The sequence below is a fragment of the Molossus molossus genome, unplaced genomic scaffold, assembly GCF_014108415.1.
Source record: "Molossus molossus isolate mMolMol1 unplaced genomic scaffold, mMolMol1.p scaffold_m16_p_13, whole genome shotgun sequence".
NCBI lineage: Eukaryota > Metazoa > Chordata > Mammalia > Chiroptera > Molossidae > Molossus > Molossus molossus.
The window spans coordinates 32,362,069-32,374,194 of record NW_023425348.1 but is presented as its reverse complement, the minus strand read 5'-3'; the positions used below and the strand labels follow the sequence as shown (position 1 = coordinate 32,374,194).

Here is a 12,126-nt window from a genome sequence, read left to right as displayed (position 1 = left end):
GTCTATTGGCTCTTTCTCTGCACTCCATAGCAGCCTCTCTCTCTTTTATCTTTATACTTATACTAATAGCGTTGCATTGTTTTTATTTATGTTTTTATTCTCTTGTGTGTGTGTCTGAATAAAGTATGAGCTCCTTCCTTAGTGTTGAACTACTTATTTACTTATTTTTCATGGTGCTGAACATACAGAAGGCACATGATACATATGGGTTAGATTAATGTGATATGAAAAGCTACATATGTATATATCACTGTACTTTACCTGCTTAGTGGTAAAAAAAAAAAAAAAAAAAGGCTATAGCTCTAATGTGTGTTATCATTTAGGTAGTACATCCATTTCTAAACAAAATGTTTCCAAAATATCAGGCTTGTTTTAGAAAGAATGAGTTACTTGTCAATTTAGCCTTTGTATGTAAGAATGAGCCTATTAATTTTGCAAAAACACTATGAAATGATATGTATTGCTAGATACAATATTGAATTAGATTGGCAGTTGGAATAATTTGTGTTGTGGTGAAGAATGCTTATATTTTTAAAAGAATCCTTGAGTATTTCCACAAGTTGCCTTGATTCTAGTCAAGGCCAAAGGAAGTGATTAAGAGAAGGAGAATGGTGTAGCTCAAGCTTTCCCATCATTTTAAAATCAGAAAAGCCATTAAAAAAAAATATATATATATATATATATATACACACACACACAAACACATATATACATATATATATACACATTATATATATATATATCACTGATTTTTTAGAGAGAGGAAGAGAGAAACATCAATTGGCTACCTCCTGCACTCCCCATACTGGGGATTGAGTCCAAAACCCAGGCATGTGCCCTGACCAGGAATCATATCAGTGACCTTGGTCCAAGGGTAGATGCTCAACCACTGAGCCACACCAACTGGGCAGTCAGAAAATCCTTTTAATGGGATACGGCATGGAGGCCAAACACTGAAAAAAATACATTTGGAGTTCCTTTCTGTCCTGGTTGAAGTGGAAGTGGGGAGAGTTTCATTAGGTGAACCCCTCCCACGTCCTTTTCTCTCTCTCTCTCTCTCTCTCTCTCTCTCTCTCCCCCCCCCCCCCCCCCGGAAACTGAAGAAAACTTCAGGGCTCTGCTAGGGGAGATAGAAAACACCTGTGTATAAGTACAAACCATTAACAGGACATTAGAGGACCTATCTAAAGAGCCCCTTTGCCAGGACATTCATGATCACAGTTTTTAAAAAGTTCTCCAGGTGATTCCAACATTTAACTAGACTTAGGAATCACTGGACTATAAACTCTCAAGGTCTCTTTAAAATTTATGACTGTTATTTCCCCCCAAATTTATGGTTTCATTTTTTCTTCCTTATTAGCTTCTTTTTTTACTCTTCTCCCCACCTTACTTCCTTTCTCTTTTCCTCCCTTTCTTTTCTGTCTCTTCCTTTTCCTTCTGAAAGAACTGAGTACGAAAACCATTTGGTGGGGCCAGGAGTAGGTGTCTGTGGTTGGAGGAAGGCCATGTGGCACAGAGCAGGGATTCAGAGGGGTAAGGTGGGCACTTTGATAGGAAGGTGTTAGAGTGATCATTTTGGAACCTGAGTAGGAAAGAGGTGGCCCCCCACAGGGTGCTGGAACCAGAGCAAGGTGAAGAGGATAACCACATGCTGGGAGTTGGAGTGAACATTTCTCAGACCAAAGCTGGGAGGTCTAGCCCCCTTGCCCACCCCCCCTTGCCAATGGGTTGCCTATTCCCCATCCCTGTGCTATGCAGCCCAAGGTCTGTGGTCTGAGTGGAGTGAGGAGTGGAGTGAGGCAGGTGTCAGCACAGGGCGTGGAAGGATCTCAGGGGAGCGTGTCAGAGCTCAAGCAGGAGGGGAGGGCATCTGTGAGAGGGCAAGGTGGGCAACAGTAATGGAAGATTTTATTCCTGGGGCTTGGACAAATAAATACATCAAGAGTAATGTGAGGCAGATTGCTGTCAGATAAGTTGCAGCAAGTCAAGAGAGAAAGTTAGAGTGAATGTGTGGTTTTGAATTGGACCTGAGACATCAGTGTGATCCTATAATATCCAATGTCTAGGTAGATGGAGAGATAAATATAGATGTAATTTTGAGTACGCATGTCTGTGTGTATATCTCTTTTTTTTTTTTTCCTCACCCGAGGATATTTTTCCATTTTTTGTACAGATGGAGTGGGAGGGAGAGAGAGGAAGGGAGAGAGAGAGAGAAACATCGATGTGAAGGGACACATCGAGTGGCTGCCACCCGCACGACCAACCAGGGCCGGGGACAAACTGCAACCGAAGTACGTGCCCTTAGCGGGAACCGAACCCGGGTCTCTCCGGACCGCAGGCCAACGCTCTAACCGCTGAGCCAAACTGGCCAGGGCTCTATCTTTATAGATATCTGTGACATGGGGCTGCAATGATTCCAGAGAAGTGAACACACCAAATGCCCAGACCTTTGATTTGTAAATGCCATTCTCCAACAAAAAGCACAAGGATTTCATGGAGAATGGCTGGTTCCAGGTCTGGGGAAAGGTAAGTACAAAATGAGTCTGGAATGTCCTGTTCTGCTAGAAAGAACGAAGTGCCCAAGGGATGGAGATATGTCCAAAGGATACAGAGGCCAGCTATAAAGGGCTCTCATAGACCAAATTTGGGACAGCATGAGCAACAGAATAAAAATTTAATAAATGAGCCCAGCCAGTGTTGCTCAGTGGTTGAGCATCAACCCATGCACCAAGAGGTTGCCGGTTCGATTCCCAGTCAGGGCGCACACCCAGGTTGTGGACAAATCCCCAATGGGAGGCATGCAGGAGGTGGCCAATCAATGTTCCCTCTCATCGATGTTTTTTTTTCTCTCTCTCTCTTCCCCTTCTTCTCTCTCTCAGATCAATAAAGAAGAAAAAAAAGATAGTAATGGATGGAAACCCATTAATTTAAGTAGCATTCTAAGAATCTATCCAGACATACATGCATGCATAAACAAAGTTTCGTGAGGCATATTAAGATATGTACAAAGTGTCTCGCCCCTAACAAAATATTTACTGACTACAAAGGATAAAAAGTGTAATTTAATGGTAGAGAAGTCTGGCTAATGCCACCCTAATCAAGCAATTAAAGAACACATCACCAGCAACAGTACAAATCGAAATGATGTGCCACTTGATAGGATGCACTCAGCATCACTTTTGTAATATTCCTGCAATAAACAAATTACTTGAATCTAATTATGAGGAAATGTCAGATGAACCCAAGTTGATGAGGTGCTACAGCATGGCTTGCAGTTGTCAAAAATTCTCAAGCTCCTTAAAGTCACGAAAAAACTGAGAAGAATGAAGAAAACTAACATGAAAACTGCATTGAAAACATGATTCTAAGCTGGATCATTTTGATAGTAAAGAAAGTATTGGTTCAATTTATGAAACTTTAATGGGATCTGATGATTTTTTATGATAATATTTCATTAATATTCTGATTTTAATGGTTTTGTTATGCCTATATAGAATACTGTTCTTTTTTAGTGGAAATACATGCAAAAGTATTTAGAAGTATTACAGCATCATGTTAAAAATCTTACTTTCAAAAGGTCAGGGCAAAAATTATCCCCTACTATGATTACAACCCTTGTAATTTGATATCTTTTCAAAACAAAAAGACATCACTAAAAAAGTATTTTTTTTCTAGGTTTTAAGTACCTTGAAATGACAGAAAGTGCTTTATTTTTTTTTTTCAATCTCTTCTGAGCACCTAGCACAGCCTCAAGAAGTGCTTTGTAAAAAGGTGTTTATCAAACAAATCTAGTGAAATGTATACGAATCAATGATACCTAAAGTGACCTTTATCAGCACTTCAGAGAACTCCATGGGTAACATTGATTGTGTTCACTAGAATCTGAATACTAAAGCAATAATCAATGCTATATTTTTAAGGGATATGTGTGCGTGCGTGAATGTGTGTGTGAGCGTGTGTGTGTGAGTGTGTGTATATTATATATATATATATATATATATATATATATATATATATATATACTGTAACAAGAAAAAGAAACAAACTATGTGAGGTGATGGATGTTAACAAAATTTATTGTGGCGATCATTTAACAATATATACATATATTAAGTCATCATGTTGTGCACCTAAAACGAATACAGTGTTATATGTCAATTATATCTCAATAAAATTGAGGTGGGAGGACAGAATTTGCAGGTATTTTGGGGAGAGATAATTATATTCCTTTCCCAACATCCATTCTCACTTTCTTCCTGGGTAACAGAACTCTGCTTTCTGAGCAGGGCACACAGCCACCTATAATGAAAGACTGCATTTCCCATCCTCCTTATAGTTAGGGGTAGTTACCAAATTTTTGGCAATGAATGGTTAGTGTCCACTGTCCAGGACTTCAGGAAAGGCTTCTCAAGGGAAGCTGACTAACCTAAATGGATCATGAAGTAATCCTGAGGATGGGAGTCACATGGTGAGATGCTGCTTAGGAAGAAAGTCAGGAGGGAGCTGGGCATTTGGTGCCCTCTGAGCTTCTGTACCAACTCTAGACCACCTGGTACTTGAATTTTGTAAGTGAGAACATAAATTTCTATCTTTCTTAGGTTTTAGAAATTTTCAGTTATAGGCATTTGAATATAATCCTAAAAAACATTCTATATGTTAACAGAATTTCTCAGAACTGACCCAAACATCTGTCAAACATGTTTGAAAACATGGTTCAAGAGCCAGCTCCACTGGTTACTAGTTCTATAGCCTTGTGAAGGTTATTTAATGTTTCTGAGTCTGAGATCCCTCATTTGTAAAATGGGAATAGTAATGTCTACCTCAGAGTGATCTAGTGACAGTTAAATTCAGTAACAGTTACAAACCTCTTGCCAGAGAGCCTGAACTATAATAAGGATGCAATAAATGCTAATTGATAGTGACAATTTTCCTTTTTATACACACTGTTTTCTTTTCCCATTTTGTAAAACATAGGATCAATGCTTTGCCAAGCTCTTCTTAAAATTTTTTACTGTACTTAAATATTTCGTGGTGCAAACATTCTTTGCATCAATTTTCATCAACTTATTGCTGATTTTCTGTTCTATAATTATTTTTCTCTATCTAAAATCTGAATCATTGCCCTGGCCAGTTTGGCTCAGCAGTTAGAGCATCAACCCAAGGACCGAAGGGTCATGGGTTTGATTCCCGGTCAAGGGTACATACTGGGGTTGCAGGTTTGATCTCCGGCCCTGGTCTGGGTCATGCGGGAGGCAACCAATTAATGTGTTTCTCTCACATCAATGTTTCTCTCTCTGTCTCTGTCTCTATCTTTCCCTCCCTTCCTTCCATTCTATCTAAAAATCAATGAAAAAATATCCTAGGGTGAGGATTAACAACAAATATATATATATATATATATATATATATATATATATATATATATATATATAAAATCTGATTCATCAATGTACTTCACTTTTATTTTATTTTTAATTGAATTTATTGGGGTGACATTAATAAAATTATATAGGTTTCAGGTATACAATTCTATCATACATCATCTGTATATTGTATTGTTTTCATCATCTCAAGTCATCAATTATCTCCCCTCTACTCTCTTCTACTTTCCCCCAACCCCTTTTGCCTCTGGTAATCACCAAAATGTAGCTTGTTTTTAAACCATTTGTCTTGGGAAACAGGTGTTGTTGATCTGGCGTCCATTAAATAAAGTCAGGTAAGAGCAGGGAATTATTTTGTATTCTCTATCCTTAGCCTATTGTTGGAAGGATGTACAATATATGTTTGCTTCTTTAATTTTAAAAAATACAAACACCTTGAACTATAGTATGAGGCAAAGCTTTTTTATTATTTATTTATTTTTGTTAATATTCACCTAAAGATATTTTTTCTATTGATTTTAGATAGAGTGGAAGGGAGGAAAGGAGGGAGGGAGGGGAAGGGAGAGGGAGAGGAAGAGAGGGAGGGGGGGAGAGAGAGAGAGAGAAACATTGATGTGAGAGAGACATCAATTAGCTGCCTCCTGCACGACTCTGACCAGGGCTGGGGAAGGAACCTATAACCCTGCTATGTGCCCTTGACCGAGAATCAAACCTGGGAACCTTCAGCCTGCAGGCCAACACTCTAACTGCTGAGCCAAACCGTCCAGGGAAAGGCAGAGCTTCTTTAGAAATTTGTTCCTCAAGATATTAAGATAAGTTGTTTATGATTCTTTTAGGTAAAACGGGATAAAAATTCCAGGATAAAAAAGAAAAACAATTCTGAGAATTTTTCTTTTGTTAATTATTAATTCAAGAAAATGCTTCTCAGTATTCAAAATGTTATGTATGCGGCTTTCTGTTCTCTGCTAAAGGTTTGTTTATTTTGCATTCTTGAGCCATCTAGACATTGGAACTGGCATATTTCCTTTGGAGAAAAAAGCAGAAATTAAAAGTTTGCCCAAAAGTCAAAGTCCATAGGCCAGACTGCAGGATGCTTCAAAGTGAAATATTCAGATCTCTTTTAATCACCTCCCCTAAGGCAGAAATGTTAATGTTCAATCCAAACTCTCTTAGATCCTTCAGGATGATAAATAGCACATTTCTTCATATTCTCTAAAGGAATCACAGCAATTTGAGACAACTGTTTTTTAATCCTCACCCAAGGATATGTTTTCATTGATTTTTAGAGAAAGAGAGAGAGAAAGGGAAAGAGAGAAACATTGACTGACTGCCTCCGTATTCACCATGACTAGAGATCGAACCCGAAACTCAGGTATGTGCCCTGACCAGGATCAAACCCGCAACATTTTGGTGTTCAGAACAATGCTCCAAACAACTGAGCCACCCGGCCAAGGCAACTTCACGCAATTTTTGAACAATAACATTTCTCCCTGGAATTTGGGAAGCATATCAAGATTATATATATAAGATATTATATATATAAGATATTATATATATACTTTTTTGTGGGATGTTATGGTTGAGGGTGGCATTCAGGCCCCAGGGTTGGAATATGACAGGTATTCATTGTGTCCATTACATTGCAGACCTTAGCTGCTTCTTTTTCCTGTTTCCTGAGACACAGTCTCTCAATTATTTTTCAGATCAGGAAAATATGTAATTTCTTAAGTCTACCTAAATTCCTGTATATAGGTGTTCAAACTCGTAATACTAGAGCAACAACTTTCAATAACCTTATATGTCTCCACAAGATTCTCAAATTTCCCATAAGGCATGAGTTAATTTTTACAATGGTAGGTACAATTGTTAAGGTTTCTCAAGAAAGTTCAAATACCTTACAACACTAGGAAGAGAGCTACAGAAAGACAGCAAGATATACATGTAAACACACATAGACAAAAATGGAGCGAGATTAAAAACTGTCCAATTTTAGCAATTTCTTATTGCCAACTCTTCAGATCTCCTCCTAGTCACTCTGTTGGTGAGGGAGGGATCCCCCACCCTAACTAATACCAGATGATCAAACATGGGACACCCAACACTCAACAGATGAAACCGACAGCAGTTTATTAGTCACACATACTCACAGCCCAGGAGAGGCATTACTTGCCATGTGGGGCCACGTCGGGTTGTACTTGGGAGGAAAGTGAACAAGCAGGTTCTGTGGGCGGCAGGTTTTATAGTAACAAGAAGAGGAGTCCCTTGGTTCCTACAGGAGAGTGTAACTGGTTTATCTGAATAATTCCACAGGCTGACAGGGAATTGAGGCAGTACAGTTGAGGTAGCTGCAGCTGGCCCTGCTGATAAGGAAACTAGCTGGGTGGGGAGCCTTCGCTGCAGGTCAGGAGGCTTATCTGTGAGAGAAGAGGAACTCATGGCTAGGCCTTCGGGAACCTTTGGGACCCTATGAGCAAATGAAATCTTAAGGATTATCGTATGTCAACCCAACTTCAGCTGAAATTTAACTGGGATGGGAGGAGAGGTGATAGGTTCTATTAGTGCAGAAAATTTAGTTGTGTTGCATTCATATCTTCAATATAGAGACTTTAATTTTCAGTATACATGATTTTTTTTTATTATGTGCTGAGATAGAAGCTGCTAGTCATCCACCCAATATTTGTTCCTTCCTTTTTTTGCTTAATATAGCCTCAATTTTATTCAGGACAACAATGTACTCAGTTAAAATTTTTGATGTCACAGACTCCATTATAGTTTTGGTGGTCATGTGGCATAGCTTTGGCTCAGAGGAGGCCACTGAGTCTTTTAAAAAAATTAATGATTCCTTGTAAAAATATAATAGATTCTACTGGTATATATCTTTTGTTCTGAGCATCTTCTTTATCTGTTTTCTTTCTTGTTCCCTTAGATGAAGATTTGATGATTAGAAAGAGAGAATTATGACCATGAGAATGATGCAACTTATATATACATGTGAAAAATTTCAGAAGTTACTGTAGCACAATGGTGTACCTGAATTTAAATCTTGACTTCCCCTCACAGACTTAGCAGGATAAACATGAAAACATTATATAAACTTAATAAGTCTCAGTTTTCTTAATACTTACTTTTCAAGGTCCCTGTGTAGATTATACCTGAAAATATTGATTCACTTATTTTAATACACTGTTTTACGCCCTTAGAACATAAAAGTATGAAACAATTAATATAGGCGTTTTCCCTAAAAAATTTCTAGTGAGGGATACCAGTACCTTAGGAAAAAAAAAAAAAGGCCTGCCCAGGGCTACACATTATTATGATGTACAAAGTGTGACTAACGCCCTGGCCAGTTTGGCTCAGTGGTTAGAGCATTGGCCTGTGGTCCAGAGAGACCTGGGTTTGGTTCCCGCTAAGGGCACATACTTCGGTTGCAGTTTGTCTCCGGTCCTGGTTGGTCGTGCGGGTGGCAGCTACTTCATGTGTCCCTTTCGTGTCAATGTTTCTCTCTCTCTCTTCCTCCCTCTTTCCCTCCCACTCTATCTAAACAAAAAATGAAAAAATGTCCTCAGGTGAGGATAAAAACAAAAACAAAAATCAAAGTGTGACTTACTATACAGGAGAGAACAAGTATTACTAATGGAGACAAAATGAGATAGTCAAGAAAATGTCACTTTTTCTTTCATAACTAAACTGTTCAAAATAGTTATTTATACATGTTCCCATTCTTTGTCTTCCCACTCACTTCCCACTTTATTCCAATCTGTTTCCCCATCTTCATTTCATGGGGCATGGAGACAGCTCTTATTTATTACAGTCACCATAGACCTCCATGTCTCTATAAACAATATCTGCATATTTTTGGCACTGTATCTCAATTGTCTTTCAACACCATTTGACCCAGTTAAATTCTCCCTCTTTCTCGAAGACCCCTTGCCTTCTGTTACACCGCATTCCAGTTCTCCTCCTTACCTCTTTGTCTACCTTGCCAGCTCATCCTTCTATCACTTGCTATAGTGCAAGTTAAAATTCCTCAGAGCTGGATCCGAGTTCTCTGTTTCTTTCTACCCTCTTGATGATATTATCCATGCCCCTGAGGTCAATGACCACATTCTAAATTTAGATCTCCAGCCCAGATCTCTCCTTTATGTTACAGACTCATATTCTGGCATACCCATGCTATGGCATGACAAAGTGTAGTCAAAACCTGACATTGTTTTCAACTTTCCACCATATATACCCTTTCTTTTGTTTGTTTGTTTGAGAAAATTAAGAGACACAGCCCTTGTCCCACTAGAGAAGTTTAAAATTCCAAATGCTGCTTTCCCATATTTGCTGGTAGTTAGAGCATGTGAACAAGACCATCCATCATTCTAATGTACCTGACACAGACTTTGACTACAGGATTGGTGACATAATGAACTGAAATCCGTGAGACATTTCCTCCAGCCACTGTGTCAAGGGACAAATGATCAGAACCCTAGACTAGCAGCTGTGGTGGAGTCAGTGACAGGACTCAGTATTCAGTGCTTACAGGGTAAGGGGTACAAGCTACCCTGTCTACAGCTTGATTCTCATTGGGTCAGTTCTGCTGCATAATTTTGGCCCTTATTCCTGAATCTATATTCCTGGACCTGGCTCTGTACCAGACTGGTGATTCTGTGAGCTACTAGATAACATTTTTTGTTTTAAACTCTTTACTAAAATATAACATTAACACAAAAAAGTAAGTACATTCTAACTATATAGACTTAATAAATGATTACAAGCATATATATATATATATATATATATATATATATAACCAGTACCCCCAGAAGCTTCCTTTACGCCCATGTTCTTTCAAAGCCTCTCTTACCAAGATAATCATAATCTTGATATCTAAAACATAGATTCTGAAATTTAATGTCATACAGTATATTCGTGTCTGGCTTCTCTTGCTTAGCATTATGTTCTTGAGATTCACCCACATATTGTATATAGTTGTGGATTTATTTGTTCTTATTGGTTTATATTTACCACCAGGTGAATACATCACAATTTATCAATCATTCATTTTTCTTTTCTCAATCCTCACCTAAGAACATGTTTAGAGAGAGGAAGGGGAAAGAGAGAGAAAGAAACATCAATCGGTTGCCTTCAATACGTGCCCCAACTGGGGACTGTACCCTTGAACTCGCAACCCAGGTATGTGCCCTGCCTAGGAATTGAACTGGCAACCTTTTGATGCACAGGATAATACTCAACTGAGCCACTCCTCTGGTCAGGCTATCAATCCATTCCTTCATATACAAGCATTTGAGCAGTTTCCAGATGGGGGCTATCTCCATTAATATTTACAACAAAATTGTTATGAACATGCCTATACTTTTCTGGTGGACATAAGTATGCAATTCATTTGGTTACATACTTAAGAGTAAAAAGGCTAGGTCAAGAGTTTGTGAATGTAGTTTTATTAGGTACTGCCAAACAATACTCTCAAGTGACTGGAACAATTTACTCTTCTATTAGAGTGTATAGGAATCCCATTCCTGTATATCCTCACTAACACTGGGTATTTTCTGGCATTTTCATTTTAGCCACTTTGGTTACTACGTTGTAGTGTTGAACTAGTTTTAATTTGCATGTTCTTGATAAACAATTGTCTTAGTTATTTTGGGATCCTATGACAACACTATTATAGACTGGGTGGTTTAAATGATAAACCTTCCTCAGAGGCTGAAAAGCCCCAGATAAAGGCTCTCTCAGATCCTGTGTTTGAGGAGGGCCCACTTCCTGATTTATAAACAGCCACCTTCTCCCTGTATTCTCTCTCTGAAAGAGAGGAAGCAAGCTATCTTCTTATAAGGGCACTAATCCCATCACAAGGGCTCCACCCTAATGACCTAATCACCCCCAGAGTCCTCATCTCCAAATACCATAGCATTGAGGATTCGAGTTTCAACACATAAAATTTTGGGGTGACGCATAAACATTCAGCCCATAATAACAATAAAATTGAGCACCTTTTCATGTATGTATTTTTTATTTAGATAGCTTCTTTTCTGAACTGCCTATTCAAGACTGTAGCCATTGCTCTCCCGAGAGCTCCGATTTTTTCATTAATTTGTAGGTGTTTTTTTTGTTTGTTTGTTTTTTGGTACGTGTCCCTAGCCACTAGGGCCTAGCGGACACTGAATCTGGAACCCTGTGGTCCACAGGCCAACACTCCAACCACTGAGCCAAACTGGCCAGGGCTGTAGGTGTTCTTTGTATATTCTGAATATACTGCTTTGTTAATATTTATATTGCAAATATTTGGTTTTCTTTTTTTAACTTTCAAATCCACTTTTATTTTCCTTTTTCCTCTTCACATACAAAACTTCTCCACATACCACATGCTTTGCAGCTATAAATAAAATTACTTCATTTTGATCTGGTACCATTTTATCCCTAAAACTTTGCTGGCAGCAAAATATGACAGTTAACGAGTGTTAAATCTATAAAATATTTTCATAGCACAGCACATTAAGCTTTAAACACTTGGCAATTAAACCACATAAAAATAGGACCAGACCCCCGTTCTATATATTCAGAAGCAGGTGTTCACAGTCCTCATCTGGCAACTGTACCATGGATCTAAAGGCAGCAGAGACATAGGCAGTTACTTCAGAGGACACAGAACACTATGACCTGGAAGCACATTACAAAGTTACCCAAGTGTCATGTACCACCCCAACTCTCTCTCAGGTGGTCGCATGATTCTAGAATG

The 12,126-nt window shown here is 38.6% G+C and overlaps 1 protein-coding gene across 3 annotated transcripts in view; it reads right to left on the bottom strand.

Annotated features, from left to right (window-relative positions):
• CTSC (cathepsin C) overlaps nt 1–7,684 on the bottom strand; it is a 94,739-nt gene extending 87,055 nt beyond the window's left edge. Inside the window, exon 1 of one of the 3 annotated variants that reach the window (XM_036258133.1) lies at nt 7,525–7,684. The gene's annotated coding sequence lies outside the window, so the exon portion shown is untranslated. The remainder of the gene's footprint in view (nt 1–7,524) is intronic. The other 2 variants (XM_036258132.1, XM_036258134.1) reach the window with 2 other exon arrangements.
• Nucleotides 7,685–12,126: the final 4,442 nt, after the last annotated feature.